The 18,423-nt window shown below is 41.0% G+C and overlaps 1 protein-coding gene across 2 annotated transcripts in view; it reads right to left on the minus strand.

The window, feature by feature from the left end:
• PLPPR1 (phospholipid phosphatase related 1) overlaps nt 1–18,423 on the minus strand; it is a 641,182-nt gene that overhangs the window by 564,455 nt on the left and 58,304 nt on the right. The window contains exons 4-5 of one of the 2 annotated variants that reach the window (XM_060299949.1): nt 9,645–9,783; nt 8,615–8,696 (exon numbers count right to left, since the gene is read on the minus strand). The exons of the other annotated variant lie outside the window; for it this stretch is intronic. The gene's annotated coding sequence lies outside the window, so the exon portion shown is untranslated. The remainder of the gene's footprint in view (nt 1–8,614; nt 8,697–9,644; nt 9,784–18,423) is intronic. 2 annotated transcript variants of the gene reach the window in all.

Raw genomic sequence — 18,423 nt, forward strand, 5'->3', positions numbered from 1 at the left:
AGTATCTTATAGTTTTCTGCGTATAGGTCTTTTGTCTCCTTAGGTAGGTTTATACCTATTTTGTTCTTTTGATTGCAATGGTAAATTGAAGTGTTTCCTTAACTTCTCTTTCAGATTTTTCATCATTAGTGTATAGGAATGCAAGAGATTTCTGTGCATTAATTTTGTATCCTGCTACTTTAGCAGATTCATTGATTGGCTCTAGTTTTCTGGTAGCATCTTTAGGATTCTCTATGTATACTATCATGTCATCTGCAAACAGTGACAGTTTTACTTTTTCTTTTCCGACTTGGATTTCTTTTATTTCTTTTTCTTCTCTGATTGCCTTGGCTAAAACTTCCAAAACTATATTAAATAACAGTGGTGAGAGTGGGCAACTTTGTCTTGTTCCTGATCTTAGAGGAAATGGTTTCACTTTTTCACCACTGAGAATGATGTTGGCTGTGGGTCTGTCATATATGGCCTTTATTATGTTGAGGTAAGTTCCCTCTATGCCTACTTTTGGGAGAGTTTTTATCATGAATCGGTGTTGAATTTTGTCAAAAGCTTTTTCTGCATCCATTGAGATGATCATATGGATTTTATCCTTCAATTTGTTAATATGGTGTAACAAATTGATTGATTTCCGTATATTGAAGAATCCTTGCATTCCTGGGATAAACCCCACTTGATCATGGTGTATGATCCTTTTAATGTGCTGCTGGATTCTGTTTGTTAGCATTTTGTTGAAGATTTCTGCATCTATGTTCATCAGTGATACTGGCATGTAGTTTTCTTTCTTTGTGACATCCTTGTCTGGTTTTGGTATCAGGATGATGGTGGCCTCATAGAATAAGTTTGGAAGTGTTCCTCCCTCTGCTATATTTTGGAAGAGTTTGAGAAGAATGGGTGTTAGCTCTTTTCTAAATGTTTGATAGAATTTTCGTGTAAAGCCATCTGGTCCTGGGCTTTTGTTTGTTGGAAGATTTCTAATCACAGTCTCAATTGCAGTGCTTGTGATTGGTCTGTTTACATTTTCTGTTTCTTCCTGGTTCAGTCTCGGAAGGTTGTGCTTTTCTAAGAATTTGTCCATTTCTTCCAGGTTGTCCATTTTATTGGCCTGTAGTTGCTTGTAGTAATCTCTCATGATCCTTTGTATTTCTGCAGTGTCAGTTATTACTTCACCTTTTACATTTCTAATTCTATTGATTTGAGTCCTCCCCTTTTTTATCATGATGAGTCTGCCTAATGGTTTATCAATTTTGTTTATCTTCTCAAAGAACCTGCTTTTAGTTTTATTGATCTCTGCTATCGTTTCCTTCATTTCTTTCATTTATTCCTGATCTGGTCTTTATGATTTCTTTCCTTCTACTAACTTTGGGGGATTTTTGTTCTTCTTTCTCTAATTGCTTTAGGTGTAGGGTTAGGTTGTTTATTTGAGAAGTTTCTTGTGTCTTGAGGTAGGATTGGATTGCTATAAACCTTAGAACTGCTTTTGCTGCATCCCATAGGTTTCGGGTTGTCGCGTTTTCATTGTCATTTGTTTCTAGGTACTTTTTGATTTCCTCTTTGATTTCTTCCGTGATCTCTTGGTTATTTAGTAGTGTATTGTTTAGTCTCCATGTGTTTGTATTTTTTACAGATTTTTTCCTGTAACTGATATCTAGTCTCAGAGCATTGTGGTCGGAAAAGATACTTGATACTGGGCTTCCCTGGTGGCACAGTGGTTGAGAGTCTGCCTGCCGATGCAGGGGACGTGGGTTTGTGTCCCGGTCCAGGAGGATTCCACATGCCGCACAGCGGCTGGGCCCGTGAGCCATGGCCACTGAGCCTGCAGGTCCAGAGCCTGTGCTCTGCAATGGGAGAGGCCACAACAGTCAAAGGCCCGTGTACCACAAAAAAAAAAAAAAGATACTTGATACAAGTTCAATTTTCTTACATTACCAAGGCTTGATCTGTGACCCAAGATATAATCTATCCTGCAGAATGTTCCATGAGCACTTGAGAAGAAAGTGTATTCTCGTTTTTGAATGGAATGTCCTATAAATATCAGTTAAGTCCATCTTGTCTAATGTGTCATTTAAAGATTGTGTTTCCTTATTTATTTTCATTTTTGATAATTTGTCCAATGGTGAAAGTGGGGTATTAAAGACCCCTACTATTATTGTGTTAATGTCGATTTCCCCTTTTATGGCTTTTAGCATTCGCCTTATGTATTGAGGTGCTCCTATGTTGGGTGCATAAATATTCACAATTGTTATTTCTTTTCTTGGATTGATCCCTTGATCATTATGTAGTGTCCTTCTTTGTCTTTTGTAATAGTCTTTATTTTAAAGTCCATTGTGTCTGACATGAGAACTGCTATTCCAGCTTTCTTTTGATTTCCATTTGCATGGAATATCTTTTTCCATCCCCTCACTTTCCATCTGTATGTGTCCCTAGATCTGAAGTGGGTCTCTTGTAGACAGCATATATACGGGTCTTATTTTTGTATCCATTCATCCAGTCTATGTCTTTTGTTTGGAGCATTTAATCCATTTACATTTAAGGTAATTATCCATATGTATGTTCCTATTACCATTTTCTTAATTGTTTTGATTTGTTTTTGTAGGTCTTTTCCTTCTCTTGTGTTTCCTGCCTAGAGAAGTTCCTTTACAATTTGTTATAAAGCTGATTTGGTGGTGCTGAATTCTCTTAACTTTTGCTTGTCTGTAAATGTTTTAATTTCTCCGTCGAACCTGAATGAGATTCTTGCTGGGTTGAGTAATCTTGGTTGTAGGTTTTCCCTTTCATCACTTTATGTCCTGCCACTCCCTTCTGGCTTGCAGAGTTTCTGCTGAAAGATCAGCTATTCACTTTATGGGGATTCCCTTTTATGTGATTTGTTGCTTTTCCCTTGCTGCTTTTAATATGTTTTCTTTGTATTTAATTTTTGATAGTTTGATTAATATGTGTCTTGGCATGTTTCTCCTTGGATTTATCATGTATGGGACTCTCTGTGCTTCTTGGACTTGAGTATTTCCTTTCCCATGTTAGGGAAGTTTTCAACTATAATCTCTTCAAATATTTTCTCAGTCCCTTTCTTTTTCTCTTCTTCTTCTGGGACCCCCATATTTCGAATGCTGGTGCACTTAATGTTGTCCCAGAGGTCTCTGAGACTGTCCTCAATTATTTTCATTCTTTTTTCTTTATTCTGTTCTGCAGTAGTTATTTCCACTATTTTATCTTCCAGGTCACTTATCCGTTCTTCTGCCTCAGTTATTCTGCTATTGATTCCTTCTAGAAAATTTTTAATTTCATTTATTGTGTTGTTCATCATTGTTTGTTTGCTCTTTAGTTCTTCTAGATCCTTGTTAAACGTTTCTTGTATTTTCTCCATTCTATTTCCAAGCTTTTGAATCATCTCTACTATCATTATTCTGAATTCTTTTACAGGTAGACTGCCTAGTTCCTCTTTATTTGTTTGATCTGGTGGGATTTTACCTTGCTCCTTCATCTGCTGCATTTTTCTCTGTCTTCTCATTTTATTTAACTTACTGTGTCTGGGGGTCTCCTTTTCACAGGCTGCAGGTTCGTAATTCCCATTGTTTCTGGTGTCTGCCTGCAGTGGGTGAGGTTGGTTCAGTGGGTTGTGTAGGCTTCCTGGTGGAGGGGACTGGTGCCTGTGTTCTGGTCAGTGGGGCTGAATCTTGTCTTTCTGGTGGTCAGGGCCGTGTCCATTGGTGTGTTTTTGGGTGTCTGTGAACTTAGTATGATTTTAGGCAGCTTCTCTGCTAATGGGTGGGGTTGTGTCCCTGTCTTGCTAGTTGTCTGACATGGGGCGTCAAGCACTGGAGCTTTCTGGCCATTGGGTGGAGCTGGATCTTACTGTTAAGACGAAGATCTCTGGGAAAGCCCTCACCGATTGATATTACATGGGGCTGGGAGGTCTCTGGTGGTCCAGTGTCCTGGATTCAGCTCTCCCACCTCGGAGGATCAGGCCTGAAACCCAGCCAGAGCACCAAGACCCTATCAGCCACACAGCTCAGAAGAAAAGAAAAAAAAAAAGGAAGAAAATAAATAAATAAATAAAAATAAAATAAATTGTAAAAAAATAAAATAAAAAGAAGAGAGAGCAACGAAACCAATAAACAAATCCCCAATGATAACAAGCACTAAAAACTAAACTAAGATAAACATAAAAATCAGGAACAAATAAGTCACAGACAGCAAACCCCAAGTCTACAGTTGCTCTCAAAGTCCACTGCCTCAATTTTGGGAACATTTGTTGTCTATTCAGGTATTCCACAGATGCAGTGTTCATCAAGTTGATTGTGGGGATTTAATCCACTGCTCCTGAGGCTGCATGGCGATATTTCCCTTTCTCTTCTTTGTTCACACAGCTCCTGCGGTTCAGCTTTGGTTTTGACCCCACCTCTGCGTGTAGGTCACCCTCAGGCATCTGTTTTCTGCCCAGACAGGAGGAGGTTAAAGCAGCGGCTGATTAGGGCTCTCTTGCTCTCTCAGGCCGGGAAGAGGGAGAGGTACGGTAGTCATAATTGGAATGAGGGGCAAGCCTGTGGTGACAGAGGCCGGCGTGACACTGCAACAGCCTAAGGCACACCGTGTGTGTTCTCCAGGGGAAGTTGTCCCTGGATCACAGGACCCTGGCAGGGGCGGGCTGCACAGGCTCCCAGGAGGGGAGGTGTGGATAGTGACCTGTGCTTGCACACAGGCTTCTTGGTGGCTGCCACAGCAGCCTTAGCATTTCATGCCCATCTCCAGGGTCCGCGCTGATAGCCTCGGCTCGCACCCGTCTCTGGAGCTCATTTAGATGGTGCTCTGAATCCCCTCTCCTCACACACCCTGAAACAATGGTCTCTTGCCTCTTAGGAAGTTCCAGACTTTTTCCCGGACTCCCTCCCCGCTAGCTGTGGTGCACTAGCCTCCTTCAGGCTGTGTTCTCACAGCCAACCCCAGTCCTTTCCCTGGGATCCGACCTCCGAAGCCCGAGCCTCAGCTCCCAGGCCCAACCTGCCCAGTGGGTGAGCAGACAAGTGTCTCAGGCTGGTGAGTGCTGGTCAGCACTGATCCTCTGTGCGGGAATCTCTCCACTTTGCCCTCTGCGTCCCTATTGCTGCACTCTCCTCCACGGCTCCAAAGCTTGCCCCATGCCACCCCCTATCTCCGCCATTGAAGGGGCTTCCTAGTGTGTGGAAACGTTTCCTCCTTCACAACTCCCTCCCAGAGGTGCAGGTCCCATCCCTACTCTTTTGTCTCTGTTTTTTCTTTTTTCTTTTGCCCTACCCAGGTATGTGGGGAGTTTCTTGCCTTTTGCGAAGTCTGAGGTCTTCTGCCAGTGTTCAGTAGGTGTTCTGTAGGGGTTGTCCCACATGTAGATGTATTTCTGATGTATTTGTGGGGAGGAAGGTGATCTCCACATCTTACTCCTCAGCCATCTTGAAGGTCCCCCCACCATGTACTTCAAAACAAGATAAACTTGGGTTTTGGGTTTAATTCTCCAAGTTAAGAGCTGTTTAAAACAAACCTTAAAGAAGTTATTATATTTATTTTCTATTATAGAATGTGAATCATCGCACCTACCTTGGAGGATTGTTAGGAGGGTTAATTATAATAGGCGAAGCACAGGACCTGAAATACAGTGACTGAGTAATAGCTGGCAGGTGCTACCTGGGGCCAGAGACAAAAAGTGGATAAGGATTGGCCTTCCTGTGGCTCAGTGGTTACTTCATTCAGGCTCTGGAAGGTTTGTAACTCAAGATCCAGGCTCAAAAAAAATACTAAAATGCTCAAATAATGATGTCAACACATCTGAATAGCTCCTTAACACTTATAAACCACTTTTGTGTGTATTTTATTTGATCTTCACAAATATATACCTATAGATGCATAAATATTCCACAATTAATTGAGAAAACTTACAATATGTCCAGCATTACACTAAGCACAGAAAATACATGATCAACACTTTGCTGTACACCTGAAACTATCACAACATTGTTAATCAACGATACTCCAATATAAAATTAAAAGTTAAAAATATAAAATAAAAAAAGGAAAAATATATATTAGATTATCGAAGCTATAAGAAAAAAGAAAATACATGATTGAATTCCGTCTTCATAACAACCCCATAGGTTGGTTTTAGTATTTTCCCCATTGTCTAGATGAGGAAACTGAGGCTCAGAAAGGTTAAGTCACTTTCCCATAATAACACTGTACTAAGTAGCAGAGCTGACTTAAACGCCGGTGCATCTGTCCACAGAGCTCATTTCTCTCAATCAGCAGGCTATGCATTTTTTTCTAAAGTAGGCCGGGCAAGCATTACGTTTTCATGATATACATGAGAATACTGTAACTCATGTAAGGGTAAGCAACCTGCTCAAGGACTCACAAGTTCTATTTGGGGAATATTAAGACTGAATGGTGGTGTCTGCAACGAGGAGTAAGTTCCTTATCTCTGAAGAAGATCAGAGTGAGCTTAGGTGATCACATTCCAGGTACAATACAGGTAACACTTATGAATCAAATAAATTACATGCTTTATTTGCCTCTAAGATTCTTTTCAAACCTTTGATTCTATAACTTCATTCTTAACGTAGAGAGACTCAAAGTCTTAAGGCTAGAAAAAATTTTCCATTAAGATAAAAATACTTTGGCAAGAGAAGGTTCCAGGTGTGTTAGGTCTGCAACATAACAGCTGGAGAAGAACTTTGTGAAGCTAGTCATTGTCCAAAAGCATTAACATCCAAAGATAAATTAATAATAATGGAGAAAATGAATTATTCATTAAAACTAGAATGAGGTTAGGAAAAAAATTATCTCTGCAAATCTGGCCCAGCACTTTCACTATAAATTAAAATCTATGATAAATCACAAATAAATTGGATAGACATCTGCAGCAGAAATTAAATTACCAAAGAAAAACTGCACATTTGGGGAATTTTACGAACATGGAAACCACCAAGAGAGATAGCTTTCCTTGCAGATTGTTTAATGGATTAATTTCTTATTTAAAATCTTTTAAAGAACAAACATGATGCCTCCCATTCGTTAGCTCCTTTTGAATATTAAAAATTTTCTAAGAACTGGAATGTGAGGACAGGTATCTCCAGCAGTAAATCCAGAAAACGTCGTTGCCATAGTGTCAGATAAGTAAGGACATTGCAACACAGGGACTAGACTGCATAACTACGATGTCTAAGTACAAATTTATCAAGTTATGGATACAAGTCTGAAACTTGTAACCATGGCATGTAACATATCCGTTTAGTTATAATTATGAAAATCATAAAATCAGAATAGAAAGCCCTTTATAAATATGAATTTTCTCATCTTTAAAGATGGCTTAGGTTTCTATATATCTCAATATCTGCTTTGTATTTAAAATGAACAGTGAGAAGAGTGTAAATAAAATACAAATAAAATAACATTATTTTTTAAAAGTTGTATATAAAGGGAAATGTTTAAAACTTATTGGAGATCTTGCTATTTAAAATAAACCTGTGGGGACTTTCCTGGTGGAGCAGTGGTTAAGAATCTGCCGCCAATGCAAGGGACACAGGTTCGAGCCCTGGTCTGGGAAGATCCCACATGCCGCAGAGCAACTAAGCCCCTGCGCCACAACTACTGAGCCTGCGCTCTAGAGCCCACAAGCCACAACCACCGAGCCCATGTGCCTAGAGCCCATGCTCGGCAACAAGAGAAGCCACCGCAATGAGAAGCCTGCGCACCGCAACAAAGAGTAGCCCCTGCTCGCCGCAACTAGAGAAAGCCCACATGCAGCAACAAAGACCCAATGCAGCCAAAAATAAATAAATAAATAAATCTATTTTTAAAAATAAATAAAATAAACCTATGACTTGGCCCTTCTCTTTTATTAAGTGATAAATAATTTACTGTTCCTCAGTCCCTATTGTTTTATTTTTATTTTACATTTATATTTTTCCTTTTATTGTAAAACTTTATCTTTCTTCAACCAAGACTTTTAAGGTGAGAACGTGTATTAACTGAGGAAAGTTTGCCTTAAATACAGACTTTCCTGCTTTGGAAGAAGAGTTATCACTTCTGTGACCACAGCATGAATGAAGACACACTTGGCCACTCAGCAAAACCAGCCCAGGAAGTTGCCTGCATCTCATAAACCACTATGGGTCACAACAACACAAGAGCAAGACAGAGAAATGGCAAGTGTCCAGGAACTAAGAAGGAAACCTCCCATCTATTGCGAGATGCTTTTAATGTAGGGGGCAAAGGGTTGTCATCTTGACAAACAATGGACATCCCAAACTCCCAGCCTCTCCTCTCCAAACCTATGCCATCTCCTGATCCATTAAGAGGCATGATTTTATCCTACACACCATACCTTTCACAGCTTATTATTTCTGCTCTTTCCCATCCCTGTTGATGGCATGATATGTAAGACTTACCTCTGTCTCCAACAGTGAGTCTCTTGGCAAAGCAGCAAACAAAGCTATTTTTTTAGTTGTCCCTTGAGATGGATAGAAACCCAGAGTTAGGAGAGATCTAGAACAGCCAAAGCAGACGCAGGTACTCTCCATACCTTAGGTTGGACAATGACCCCTGAAGCAGGCAAATGGGCCCAGGGTGTTCATGTGTCAGAATAAAGCCTTACCTTTCTCCTAGCAAGGAAGCTTGCAGAACTCAGCCAGTACAGTAGCTAACAGGGCAGAGGAAACATCCAGCCTCGATCGCATCTATAAAACAAGGTGATTGCAAGAGTTGTGAATTGGCAACCCCTGTGCTGACTGCTCTGTGTTTTTCAAAAAGTGGAATTTAGTCATCTTTAAATGGGGTACATGTTCTCCAGGCAGCCAGGGCCCTGTCATTTTTTTTTGTCTCATACCTGGTCCTCTTCATATATCTGTGATACCAATCCAGCCCTGAAAGCATTCGAGCTTGAAATTAAAGACTCTTAAAGAGCCTTTCCCAGTCTTTAAAAGAATTAGTGTTTTGACCCAGGCAGCCACAGCTAATGCTCCCCTGTTGCCTCTCTACTTGAGAATCTCAGCTTGAACTTCATTTTGAAAATAAGGCAACAGATAAAGGCAGCCCAGCAGGAGGAAGAAACGCATGTGTTAAAGTGTGGCACTGTGAAGCACCATGCCACATTCTAAAAATACAAGCAGTTGGGCATGAATAGACAAAGGGTGTAGGGGGAGAAGTAGGGGAATAGAAAAATTGAGGTGAGATGTGTAGCATGAGGCAAATATTGAAAAGAGTTGTGAGCTAAGCTGAAGATCCTGAACTTTGTCCTGAAAACTGAAGGGAAATGGCAGAAAGGGTGGGGTGGGGCGGGGGGGGGGGAGTCGTTGAAGGTTTTTAACTCATTGAATTTCTATTTTAAGCCTCTATATTTTGGAGGCTGCAGGGAAGATGGACAAGTATCAATACTTTCCCCACCAGCAAAAAGTACTTTCCCCATCAGTAAAATCAGCTGGCGTAGATCAAGAGTTCACAATGCTGGTTGCATATTAGAATCACCTGAGACACTTGTAAAAGTGCTGCTAACCTAGCCTCACTGCTAAGAGATTATTTAATTGGGTTGGGGGAGGGAGGCAGCTAAGGTATTTTTTAAAGTATGATAACCTCAAGGATGCTTCTGGTTCTGAAATTCTATCAACTGTGTCAAAGAAGGTTCCTACCATCTGAAGTGAAATGTGGTAAAAGCCACTTCCTTTGCATCTTCAGACCCCAAATCCGGAACGAGGTTTGGAAAGCACCTCTAAACAGTTCATATCATTCTTCAAGTTGGTTTTATTCTTGGGCATATCGAGTTTCTCCCTAAAACAACATAGGATTATATTTTTTAAAATTTCGTGGTGGACAGATTTTTTTATATAAATTTATTTATTTTATTTATTTATTTTTGGCTGCGTTGGGTCTTTGTTGCTGTGCGCCGGCTTTCTCTAGTTGTGGCGAGCGGGGGCTACTCTTTGTCGTGGCACACGGGCTTCTCATTGCGGTGGCTTCTCTTGTTGCAGAGCACGGGCTCTAGACGCACAAGCTTCAGTAGTCGTGGCGCACGGGCTTAGTTGCTCTGCGGCATGTGGCATCTTCCCGGACCAGGGCTTGAACCCGTGTCCCCTGCATTGGCAGGCAGATTCTCAACAACTGCGCCACCAGGGAAGCCCTATAGGATTATTTTAGAGAATAACTGCAAACATCTATTTTAGAATTTCACACTGTCAAATCATTTAGATGTGAAAGAAAACCAGCACCTCCCAAATAAACAGAAAACCAATATGAAATAATAGGTAAAACTTATCCACACCTCATTAAGGATTGTTTTTAATCAATCAGTTAATAGGCATGTATATATAAAACCTTAGTCTTTGTTATACGTTCCAAAATGTGTTATTCCAGCATGGTAGATGAGCAGGCTCCCTACTCCTTTTCTGCCTCTCTTTTCCCCTAACCTGAACCTGAGAACGTCTGTTTGCTTGCTTGCTTCTTTTTAAAGCTATTATTTATTGAGCATGTCCTACGAGCCAGGCATTTTGCCAAAGCCTTATTTCAAATAAGTTAGTATTTATCACCTTTTTATTAATGAGTAAACTGCAGAGAGGAAACATAACTGCTCAACGACACAGCTAGTAACAAGCAGCACCAGAATCTGAAGTTCTGTCTCCTAAGGTCGTGAGCTTCACCATCTCCCTACACCGTACCGCCATTCATCCCCACTCTCTAATTAGATCTTGTCTCCCTCCCACACCCCCACACTCCCCACCTTGACCTGTGGAGCAGGAGTCCACCTGGAGTTCACTGAAGGTATGTGAAGAAGTCAATTAAGAGTAGACGCAGGCACACAACCTCAGATCACCTGCTCCTCACTTGGGCGATCTCTCAGACTGCTGTCAGTAGGGCGCCCTCTGCTGCTCATGATGCCGAAGTGGGTTAGGAACAGAGGACCGTGAAACTTCAGAGGGCCTCCTTATACAGAGCTGACCTAACCTTGAGACGAATTTGTCCTTTTTAAACAAACAACTGTACCTCCCCACCATAAAGAAAACACTCCTGCTCCATAGGTCAATCCCAAAAGCCTTCAACCCAAACAAGCAAGAAACATCAATCTCAGTTTTCAAAATTTTGTCCAAAATCAAGCCACAGATCACTGCAATGTCCTGAAAATAGTCTCCACCCCTCCGGTTCAATGTTAATTTCCTGTGTTCGCACTGCTCACATTGAACTGAAGCTTTAACCTTGAAAAACTATTGTCTTTTCAAAGTGTGACTGGGGGAAGAAGGAACGTCTCCTATCTGAGACATTATAACAACGCTGAACCAGCTGCTAAGAGCACACAGCCGTGGATGCTTGCTTTCTTTACCCAGAAATTATAAAACATTCAGAGACCCCTGGGGCAAGTTAACCATAAAATATTCAGCAACATCTGTGCCATATTATTTACTGACAGACTAGACCCAGAAAATATGGCCCCTGTATGGCGCAGGCAGCCCGGCACCACGTGGGTCGTTTGGCTGTGGCTGGAAGGTTCTGTTTTCCGGTCCTTCACTCCCACCACCCTCGCTCTCACGCAGGCTTTCCCCCCAGCACCTCAGTCATGGGGCTACCAGGACAAGCTTACGAACAGGTTTGTCCTCAGAGTCTCCGCGAGCAAAGCAATTTCTAACAAAGGCTGCCTGGTCCTGTGGGGTTGGGGTTGTGTCCCTCTCAGGAACTTACACAGGTGACTCCCAGGAAGGCAAGGGCACAGCTTGAGGAGGGAACTGCCTCGAGGAAGCTGGGAGCGCCGCTTCCCTCCCTTGAGTCTGCGCACGCGCACACGCATGCGCACGCGCACACAAAAGCTGCTTTGCTCCCGAAATTGCCCGAACTAGAAACCAAGACACGTGAGTTCTGTCAGTCGGTCAATGCACAATCATAACCTTATTTGTGCCAAGAGCACTGCTAGCTCTGGGTTCCAGTCCTTCCTTTGCCACCTTGTGACCCGAAAACCTCTGTGATCCTCAGTGTGGGTTTCAGGGTGGAGGGGACAAGACAGTCACCTGGAGAGCTGTTGTAAACCACACACCCTTCCTGTCACTGAATTCTGGTAAACAACTGCTCTCTCCACCCCACTCTTCCCCCATTCCCAACTGCATGTTCATTTGGGGAAAAAATTTCTCACAGGCTGTAGCACACCCTCTCCAATGACTACTGCACTAGATCCTTTATAAGCAGAGTGAACACACACCCAGTTTGTCCGGGACAGTCTCAACTTACACCTGTAGTTGTATTTTATTAATAACATTCCCTTTCACTCTCAAAAGTGTCCCAGTTTGGGATATAAAATATACGGTCTCCCTTTATAAAGTCCCCTCCAGATCTAACGTGACTTTAATACACCCTCACCAAAGATTTCAGGACTTGTAGATTCTTCCCCACAAAAGTCTCCCCATGCTATTTTAAGATTCCCGACTGGACTGTCTCATAAGTGTCTCAGCCTGCACACAGCAGTTTCCATTTTTCCTCCTCTCCTGCGCTGCCTCCCCCAGGGTCTCTCTTCACAGTAAGAAGCTGAGAGAAGACCCCTCGCCCCAGCGCCTGCACCTCCCACCACCGAAGGGGCTGCCAGTGGATGACGCCACAGTGGCCCTGGCACAGTAGCAACCCAAACTGCCCCCGATTCTGCATCGTGGAGGCAGAGAATCCCACACACCTGCCGGTGCCACACTCACAGAAGGCTGGGGAGCAGCGTGAGGCCAGGCTCGCAGCAACTCCCAGAGGTCTCTCTCGCATAACACCTCCTCTTACTGCTCATGCCCCTGTTACAGACACCACAAAATGACGGCCTGTCAGCCAACCTAGGTTACAGGTGTGCTTCTTTCACCAGGTTTTTTGTTTTTTTCATGTTGGGCAACAATTTAAAATGAGGAGATTTTGACTCCTAGAGAAAAAGAGTGCCCAAATCAATAAAGTCAGTAATGAAAAAAATAAAATTAGGAGATTTCACTGAAAATCCCTGTTGTAAAAGAACTGCTTGTAAGAACCGAATGTTAAATTTTCAACAATTTTGTGAGCAATTGTTAAACACAGCTATTATTAATACTTAAATTATATTAACATACACGTAAATAAATTCTATTAAAAACAAAGGCAATAATTAGATTGTGTTGATGGTTGTACAGTTCAGAAAACATACAAAAATTCATTAAACTTAAATGGACACAAAATATACGAAGGGTGAATTTTATGGTATGCAGATTTTACCTCCATAAAGCTATTAAAAAATAAAATATTTGGAATTCCCTGGCAGTCCAGTGGCTAGGACTCCGTGCTTTCCACTGCAGGGGGCATGAGTTCGATCCCTGGTCGGGTAGCTAAGATCCCGCATGGCGCACGGTGCAGCCAAAAAAAAACAAAGAAAGAAAAGAAAATTTTTAAAGGTAATAAATACTCAAAAGTCATTACTTCTTAATTATATTATTACAACTTACTATGATCTCTGCTCTTGAAGTTATTTACATCTATTGCATCTGTGGGGTGGAAATGTCATCTAATAGAATGCTCATCTCTTCCCAGCTCCACATTCCGTAACATCCCTTGAAATAAGCCATGATGAAATTATAACACAGTAGAAATAGGCAAATATTTCAACTCAAGCCTTGGTCCATTGTTTGTTGATTGTCTAGACTTAAGAATATAATGGGGAAAAATGTTAATAATGCAGATAAAACTTTAAAGTGTTGTGCCTGTAGTCTTTACATTGTGAATAGCACCAAAAATTGAGGAAATGTTCTTCCAGTATTTGAAAACTGTTATCCAATTCAGAAGTCACTCACATCACTGATGAACAAGTGTACTTATGAGTGTTGGTTGATATTTTCATTTACCATAACAAGTCAGACAAAACTGAAACACAGATATATGTCAGAATTAAGCTCATAATCAAGCTTGCATTCATAGTCTTATTTTTTACCCTACTGTTGGTGATAAAATTATAAAAACTGAGAGTGGATGTGGTATTAAAAAATAGCAAGTCACACAGAGTATGTTAAATTTTATGGGTATTTGCAAGTTGCATGCTACTAGATATTCTTTATATCAGTAAAATTTACAATATGTATCATATATGTATATTTATTTGTATGTGTGTATGTATATGTATATATATATATACTTACACACACACACACTTTTTGTTGTTAAACACCAGCACAACATTTTAAAATATCCTCATTTTCAGGCTTCTCTTGAAAAGTCAAATCTGGTAATATTGTACCTATACAGCCACCCAATAACTGGAGTTGGCCGGAGCTGAAGTAATGTCTTGTCCCCTTTAGACAGGCACACAGTCTCCAGTTCATGCACAGTCCTCACCACTCCCTATTGTCTTACCCTCTGTGTCTCACGTTTTCATTACCTGCCTGACTCCTACAGGCTTCTGAGTTTAAGCCCCCTGTTGTAGGCTCTCTCCTTGAGATCCAGACACATGTCCATAACACTGACCAGAGGACTGATAACTGAAACAGATTCAGTACTGACTTCCTGTGGCAGGCTGACTACTGGCTCCCAAAGATGTCCACATTCTAATCCCCAAAACCTGTGACTGTTGCCTCACGTGGTTAAAGGGATTTACAGTTTTGATTAAGTTAAAGATCTCAGGAAGGGGAGATTAGCCTAGATTATCTGTGTGGGCTCAGTGTAATCAATCACAAGGGCCCTTATCAGATGAAGGCAAGAGGATCAGAATCAAAAGAAGGAGATGTGAAGACAGTGCAGTGGTTGAAGATGGAGGAAGGCGCCGTGAGCCAAGGAATGCAGCTGGCATCTAACTGCTGGTAGAAAAGGCAAGAAAACAGATTCTCCTCCAGAGCCTCCAGAAGGAACACAGCCCTACTGACACTTCAATTTTAGCCCCATAAGATTCATTTCAGACTCTGACCTCCAGAACTGTAAGATAATAAATGGGTGTTGTTTTAAGCCACTCAGTTGGTGGTGATTTGTTACAGCAGCAATAAGAAACTAATATACCTTCCAATCTCCTCAGTAACACATATTCTCCCTCTGCCCAAATTCTCCTCTCTTTCCAACCAGCCACATCCCTGCCTAAAGTTATGTAACCAGGCTCTTTAAACCAAAAACTGTGTTTTCACTTAAAACCTTGACTTCAATTCTATGACGAATGGAGGGTCAAGGCAGAGCAAGCAAGGCATCCACATTTTGGAACAGACTCCTATCCCTCCATCTTATTGTTATATCTGATACTCTTCGAGGTACTCTGCGTTCTCACTCAAAGTGAAAGAGGTAGCAGGATAATCAGGGTAGATTATTAAAATAAACTTCAACTTCCCTCTAATCTATCAGTACCTCATCCTGCCTCTGGCTATCCCATTTCCAACTCTCTCCTTTTTGCGAACCCCATTTTCATTCTCCATCTCCCCTCCCACAGCCCAACTCACTCACCAGTTTGGCCTCTTAGCTCTTGACCCTCTGGCTTAGTTTTCTAAACTCCATCTAGCATGCTCATTCCTGCTATGGTGTCTCCATGGACTGGTAACTCACAACTAAAACTCCCCTTGGTCCAGCCCTAGAACTTCTCCCCATTTCATGGAAACTGCCCTTATTCCACTGCTCTGGACCCTTCTCAGCTCAACTATAAAGGAATTCAAATACTTAAAGAGCATGAAAATGAAGTGCATTGTTGGAATATATCCTCCTTCCTAACAGAATTACTTGGGGATTCAAATTCATATCACATTTTTCTGTAATAATATTATACATAACAGTGTACCAGCTCAGTCCATTTAAAACACATCACTTGCCTATAATATGAGTAAGCATAGAATGCCCCTGTATTCCAGGGCAAAGAGTAAAGAGGAAGAGGTTAACATGCTCAGACATAGGCAAAATTCTGCAGGGAGTTAAGTCGTACTTGGCATCTTTTTCCTTAGTCTTGTCTCGCTATTGCCCTCCTACTCACCTAAGTCTAAAATCCCCCACCACCCCAACTACCAGTTGAACTGTACATTACACTATCTAATTTGGTAGCCACTAGTCACATGTAATAATCGAGCACTTGAATTTCAGACTTAATACCAAGAAAAGAATGTAAAATATCTCGATAGTCTGCACATTAAGTAGATGTTTCAATGGTAATAGTTTGGGTGCATTGGGTTATATAAAATATATTATTAAAATTAGCTTCATTTTAAAAAAAATCTTTAACATGGTTACCAGAAAATTTTAAATTATATACACAGCTCGCACTTGTGGCTCGCACTGTATTTCTGCTGGGCAGCATTGCTTTAGGCTCTTGTTATCCACCGTGTTGTCCACAGACCAGTAACTTGAGGATCACCTGGTAGCAGAAAGCAGAATCTCAGGCCTCATCGCAGGCCCACTGAATTAGAGTTTGCAATTTAACAAGATCCCCAGGTGAGTCATCTGTACAGTAAAATTTGAAAAGCACGGTTCAGGGGTCAGCAAACTTTTTCTTTAAAAAGCCAGATAGTAAATATTTCAGGCTTTGTGGGTCATACAGTCTTCATCACTACTACTGAACTGTGTCATTGTATTATATATAAGTGAACGAGTGTGGCCATGTTCCTGTAAAATTTTATTTACAAAAACAGGCTACATAGTTTGCCCATCCTGGGTTAGACCAGCATTTTTTTTTTCAGATGTTAACGTTCATCAGCTTCACTTAGGGAGCCTGTTAAAACACTGCTTGCTGGTCCCCACCCTCAAAGTTTCTGATTCAGAAAGTTTAGGAATGGGTCTGGGGATTTATACTTTTCAAACAAGTTTCCAGGTGATAGGAAAGCTGCTGGAGCAGAGACCACACTTTGGGAACCACTATTCTAGAATTAGAGTTTTCAAATCTGGCTGTACATTGGAATTATTTAGGGGTCTTTTTAAAAATACTCAGTCCAGGATAAAGAAGATATGGTACATACATACAATGGAATATTACTCAGCCATAAAAAAGATAATAATCCCATTTGCAGCAACATGGATGGACCTAGAGATTAACATACTAAGTGAAGTAAGTCAGAAAGAGAAATATGAATATCATATGATATCACTTATATGTTGAAACTAAAAAGATAATACAAGTGAACTTATTTATGAAACAGAAAGAGACTCACAAATTTCAAAAACAAACTTATGGTTACCAAAGGACAAAGGTCGGGGGGAGGGATAAATTAGGAGTTTGGGATTAACATATACACACTACTATATATAAAACAGATAATCAACAAGGACCTACTGTATAGCACAGGGAACTCTACTCAATATTCTGTAATGACCTATATGGAGAATCTGAAAAAGAATGGATATATGTACATGTAAAACTGAATCACTTTGCTGTATACCTGAAACTAATACAACATTGTAAATCAACTATACTCCAATATAAAAAAAATTTAAATTAAAAAAAATACTCATTCCTGGCCCTCCCTCCAGACCCATCAAATCACAGTCTCTAAGGGTGGGACCTGGCCACATTTATATTTTCTAAAAAGCCCCCAAATAATTCTAATGTGCAACCCGGTATGTGCGTATTACAAAATTACCTACTGTTCCCTAAATGAAAAGGGCAAGGTGTTAGCAAGACAGAAATGTTAACGAGCTAATTTCCAATATCTTTGAAAGACCTGGAGCACCTTAACACACAAAAGACCTAAGTATTTTACAAAGGGATTTCTTCTTATGGCTCTCAAATTGATGGAACTGATAGTGTGACTAAGTACAATTTTCAACTTTCAGGTTGTTTGGGGAGGTATTAAGTGAGCAGAAAAAAACATGGGCTATCAGGATTTGCTTTCCTATACTGTTTCTGTTTTCAGTTTCACAAGTAAATAGCTCACCAACAGCAAGTTCCAAGATGTGACTCCTAGTTCTTCTAGCTGTGTGACCTCAGACAAGTCACTTGAGCTTGTCCTTCCTTGACTATAAAACGAGAGGGCTTGGCTTCTGTCCCTTCCAGCTCTAAAGGTCTTTTCTTTATAATTTGCATTTTACAAATCATGACTTTTTATAAACATTTCAAATATTTTTCTCTTTGGCAGCAGCAGTGGGTATTGTGCTAATGGGATCAGGCCGCAAGTGAAGGCAACTGCTCATACAGAGATGTCCTGTGTGTGATTTTTTTATGTGCAGCAAATCCTCAGCACCATGTAGCCTGCCAGCTTTATGGACCACCATCAGAAATCAGAATTATGGCCAGGGCCAGTATCAGGTGGCCAGGCTACTGCGCCAAGCTCTCAGCTACTTTGAATAGTGACATTGAGCCATGTGAGGAGATGGAGAGTAAATAATCTTAACTATGGACAAAGGAAATAAAAGCAAAGACCTGGGATAGAGAAGGCTTTATCCTGGGACTAAGGAAGAACAGAAGAGACCCAAGAGAAGTCAACAAAGATATCCCAGCATTGGTCTGAGAATATAGGTCCAGTGGAGAAGGACAACTGCTACATA

Source organism: Globicephala melas, chromosome 6 (assembly GCF_963455315.2).
Source record: "Globicephala melas chromosome 6, mGloMel1.2, whole genome shotgun sequence".
Classification (NCBI taxonomy): Eukaryota; Metazoa; Chordata; class Mammalia; order Artiodactyla; family Delphinidae; genus Globicephala; species Globicephala melas.